The sequence below is a fragment of the Hemibagrus wyckioides genome, linkage group LG06, assembly GCF_019097595.1.
Source record: "Hemibagrus wyckioides isolate EC202008001 linkage group LG06, SWU_Hwy_1.0, whole genome shotgun sequence".
NCBI classification, from domain to species: Eukaryota; Metazoa; Chordata; class Actinopteri; order Siluriformes; family Bagridae; genus Hemibagrus; species Hemibagrus wyckioides.
The window spans coordinates 42,526,218-42,531,652 of NC_080715.1; the positions used below are offsets into that span (position 1 = coordinate 42,526,218).

Here is a 5,435-nt window from a genome sequence, read left to right on the forward strand (position 1 = left end):
GCAGGGCGGCATCCTGCAGCACGAAACTGCTACTGATGGTTTTATGAATGAGCTCGCTGTCTGCATGAAAACTACTGTTTTATGAATTAAACTGTCGGAACTGTTGCTCTTATTAATGAAGCTATTATCAGCTGTTATCAGATGAAGGACGCGTGGCTAACACGGCTGTTTCTGCTCGTTTGTGTTTTTTTGGTTTTGGTTTTATTCGCTGCATGCTGTTTTGTGCTGGTGTTACGCGGGCTGTGCCTCCTGTTTCAGCAGGTGTACCCAGTGGGCAATTTGACACCAAAAATTTATGTCAAAAAACAAGTCAAAAATGCAAATCAAATTGCTAACCACTAAGCCACCGTGCAGCCCGTTAGACCAAACCTTAAAAACCGAAATTAAAATGACCCCAAAATTAACATTACTCTTTTGACATTACAAAACCAGCTTAAGAACGAGAATTCCTCTGTTCACATAAGCCACAGCAAGCTAAACTAATACAGGATATAAAAACATGGGAAAATAGCATAGACAAAAAGTACCAAACGTCATTGCACAGAGTGGATCTCCTCACCCCTCCCCCATTGCAAAGCGCCATCTACAGGTGTGGCGGTGAACAGCAGAGAAAGCATTTGTCAATGCAAAAAGGAATGATTTCAGGGAATAATAAAAAATTTATAAATATTAGATTTATTTCAGATTTGGAGGGATGCCTGTTATTGTTATTTAGACAAGAAATGTCAAGGTTTTTTCACTGTGAAAAATTAGGCCTACTGTAAATTAATTAACTGGCAATACATTATTACAAAAAATATAGTAATTTCAGTATTGTAATTACACAGCATTATGGTATCATTAAAAATAAAAAAAATAATGACAAGCCTGAAATATTTTTTGTTGTTGCTTTTTAAATTACTGAGATTAAAGGGAAAGTCAGCAGATGCCGCCTTATAAGAAAAAGTGCTAAACAGCTGAATTACTGATGTCAATATGACATCAATTTCACGTCTAAAACATGACATTGATTTGCTGTCAATTGAACGTCAAACATTTTGGCCTACATATATAATAAACTAATTTCAGTGTAGGATTAACTTCCTATTTTAAACTAATTACCACTGGAAGAAATTGCCTTCCAAACTGAATTTAAAATAATGTTATAGCATCTTGATCAAGTCTTGACTAATATTTTACATCGAATTGATATCAACGTGCCCGCTGGGTAGTGTTTTCTGTCGCTTGGCATGAGTCGGGCAATTCTTGATTTTGTTTAAATTATTATTTTTGGTTATTTTCTACGAATTCTGCTTCGGATTGGATTTTGTTCACTACGCAAACCGGAGTTTCGTATGTGCATATTTCCAACATTGTATTGTCTGGCTTGTCTGTCTTTTTGTTTTGTTTTATGTGATCTAGTTGTAAATTGTTTTACGGTCTTTATTGTAGTGGTTGAACTTTTGTCCTGGTGATTTTAATAAATTGCCTTATTGAGTGGTATGTAATGAACTGTTTTTGTTGATAAAGATTTTGTATTTTTGTATTTCTGCATCCACTACTTTGCCTACTTTTGAACTGTGTGCTTACTTGAATTATTGTTCAAGGGTTCCCTGTACCTAACAGGGTGGCGTAGTCGGTTTAGTTGACTGAAATTCAAAATCTTGGCTCTAATTGGTTCATTGCATGTATACTAAAACTGGGTCTGACTCCTTTCGCCACACATGGCTTCGAATGGAGCACAATATAGGTTTTAATCAGAAAAAATGCCTTAAATAATTATATCAGAATAAATAAACTTTACAATAGCATCAAACAGAAATAAAGCAGAAACATTTGCTTGATCAGCCGCAGCAGCACATTACAAAATGTTTTACTTGTTCAATTCTGCAGAATGCACAATTATTGTTCCCCGCACTGACCATTTGGCTCATGAACTTTTTGCAGGGTAAGAGTCCCGTTCTTGTGTGAGAACTCTGATCTCACGTGTGATCTTGCGTAATTTCCTTATAATTTCTCAAGTACATTCGTTTGTGAAACGCAGTTTGCGGAACAGATGGAGTTGTTGGCGTTTCTTCCTATTGTGAAGTCATGCAGTGTGAAACCTCCTGTTGCCGATCCATCGTGCGGTGTGAACACACCATAGATAGTCATGCAGTGTGATAACACTGGTGATCTGACCACTTTGAAAATCCTGCAGTGTGAACTCGGCATAAGTCTTTGTGATTCCCTTGTGTTGCTAGCCTAAGCCTTTTATTATGTTTTGGATTATCTACTCTCATTCATTCATGCCTCTCTCTAGAATGACATTGCTGGATTCCCCTTTTGGATTTACCAGCTTTAACTGTGAAACTATTTTTTTTTTGGATTCTGGCCCTGTTATTGATTTCTTGGATTGTGACTTGGAGTCTATCTGTGTTTTTCTTTGTGATTTTGTTCTGTTTTTCTGCCTGGTCCTCTGTGTTTTCCCATTTTTTCTCCTGATTAGTTCTGAAAGGTTCAATCACTGAGTCTGAGAGAAAGACTTAGCCATGACAGACTCAGCAGAAATATCAAGGCTATAGCCACAGAGTTTGAGAGGATTATGGCTTCCTTGAACAGTTTTAGCATAACAGTGAACACACACAGTCAAGCTCACCAGCAGGAGACACTCGCCTGCCACGACCAAATCCTTCAACAGCTAGCAGTTTGGCACCATGTGTTTCTTTTACCGCCCTGCATGTTACACAAGACCCTCCTGTCCCAGCTCAACTTTAACACATACATTCAATTGAGTGCATTGACACTAAATGTATCAGAGCACAAATTGAGATTTCATCTTCCAGTCTTCCAGGGTAGTGTTGTGATAGATTTACCCTACAAGGGGTTTAAATTCTTCTGCTAAATTACTCTAAATTATGGCAGATTTAGAGCATGTGCGTGTAATAAATACTCCATCATGGCCCAACCTGCATTAAATTACGCTGATCATAGGCATGTTTCTAAAATAATTTCACTTGGATAACCAGAATAAGAAAATAGAGCAATATTCTTAATGCAGATGATTTCCAGGGTTCTTTAGTTACTTTACAGTCTTCATTAAAGAGCCACAAAACAATTTATTTGACAATCAGCATTGTAGAAAGCAAATATTCAGTTTGTGTTAAATTAAACCCACGTTCATTACGACTTCCCTTCCTTCTGACACCCAGGCACAGAAGCTACTTGACCTCATGGTGGCAGCAACCACCATCATTCCTTTGGGTCTGCTACACATGAGACTGTTCCAGCTCTGGATCAGAAGCAGGGATTTTCACCACTGAAGACACCTTTGTGGCTTGATGGAACTGCTTCAAAATACCAGAGTCATCATTATAATTCTATTTTACTTTACTTTTGTAGTGTGTTCAACACAAAACCCAAACTTTTATGTGGTTTGAACCTGAAGGTTCAGTCAAATCCTGAATAGATTTCTGTTTTAGTGTCTGAAAATAGGCTGAATTTAGAGTCCAACACCTTAGTTTTTGTAGTCTAACAGATCATTGTTTAGTTTAACTAATTCTTAGACCTACATCCCCCTGTCTTAGGGAAAAGTGGTCACTGGAAATTTCATTCAAATCTCTTTAAAAGTGATCACTTCTTTCACTAAATTAAAGCAATAACTTCAAATGTTTTATATTTTTTATAAACTATTATATTCATATATTTAAATTTTTTTATTCTATATTTTAAAATATATGGTACATCAAATCTCCATATCATTTGAAAAATTAATAAGCGGGTATAGTACAAAAAAACTGGATATCATTAAAGAAATAAACAATACATGTAACAATCAATTGTATTGGAATTTTTAGGTCCCCAAAATCTCTCTTTTTTTATGTGCTAAAAGAAATTTCTGAATCTCACATTCTTCCAACTATCATGAAGCAGGGGATCATTACTCTCAATCCCAAACCTGGAAAGGATTAGAAAATTAATGGAAAACCTCAGGCCCATAACCCTGCAAAATTTTATCTTGTAACTACACTAACAGATTAAAAACCAGAATTAGGCAAATGATCTCAGACACACAGTTTTTTTTTTTAAAGGTCGATGTATTTGTGATAGTAGACTTGATTTGAGCTTGACCTGCTGGACAATCATTATTTAATTCAAGAAGAAGTGTTGATTTTATTAAATGCAAACTTATGTTTCGTTCAAATTTGGTAATATTACTTTATAAGGACACTAATAGTTCTTCTAACTAACAGTAACTAACAGTCTTATTAAAAGATAAAAGATACCAAGGGAGAGTAACTCACTAAACACTCAACATCTGGAATAATCTAGATATTTATAAGTCTATTTTGAATTCATGATCATAAACAGACATCTCTGTCATTGGCTGAATTTATCTTACATTATGTGACTGTTGTAATGTGTTTTATAGGAACAAGTCTTTATTTTAGAAAAGCTGGATGGAGAAAGCAGTATGGTCTGTCATGTACATTTTAGGTAATTACTGGAAACATAATGTCTCAGGATTTTTTTTTATTTAAGATACTGGACCAAAAACAGTATGATGGTGTTATCAAAGCATTCCCACAATCTATAATTCAAACATCTTAAAACTTATATAATCATCATGTAACTCCTCATCTTCCTCAGCTTTTGGGGAGTTAACCTGCTCTCACTAGTCCAATATTTCACAGTTTTATAATTAGGAAGACCTTTGTCAAAGATTTTTATCCTTTTTCCTCAAACAAAAATTCAAATTTCCCATTATTTCTCCAATGATGTTATGACATTTAGACCATTGATTTAATTGTTATGGAAATGTTTTAGATTTCCAATCTCACCCAAAGCAAAAGGAATCCATTTCAGAGTCCATTTCATTTAAGATGCTGTTTTGGTCTAGACTGTAACAGCTGGACATTCTGTTATAAACAAACTGAAACAACAGATCATTTATTTTATTAGAGTAAATTTGTCTGTGCATTTTGGGAAGATTTGCATTACTGGTTATTCCTAAATTTAACAATCTCTGTGATATTGCAAGAGAAAATATGATCTTTGGCATTTCTATAAAAGCTAGAACACATGATTTAGTGAATAATGTAATTAATATTCTTGAAAACTTATTTTTTCCACAAGAACAGATTTCTGAAAATGAAACCAAACTTGTGGATATTTCATAAAGAGTTATATCAGCACTTTTCATCTGTGTAATGAATGGAGAAGAGGAATGTCTTGATTCTGTTTTACTTGGTTGAGGAACTGATGCATGTTTTTTTGTTTGTTTGTTTGTTTGTTTGTTTTGGTGTGTGTAATTTTAAAAATGTCCATGCAGAGTATTAAAATAAAATAATAAAAAGTGAAGTGATGAAGTGGTGTGTGCGCCCTCTGGTGGTCTGAAAGAGAAATGCTCCACTTAAATGTTCCACTAATCAGACACATTTCTAAAATAATTTCAAATTAATCCCAAAAATCACAGA

At 34.8% G+C, this 5,435-nt stretch overlaps 1 protein-coding gene across 1 annotated transcript in view; it reads right to left on the minus strand.

The window, feature by feature from the left end:
• Positions 1 to 4,390: 4,390 nt before the first annotated feature.
• Positions 4,391 to 5,435, minus strand: part of LOC131355202 (tripartite motif-containing protein 16-like) — a 9,815-nt gene continuing 8,770 nt past the window's right edge. The window contains exon 6 of the mRNA XM_058393483.1: positions 4,391 to 5,435. This exon is cut by the window's right edge and continues 1,090 nt beyond it. The gene's annotated coding sequence lies outside the window, so the exon portion shown is untranslated.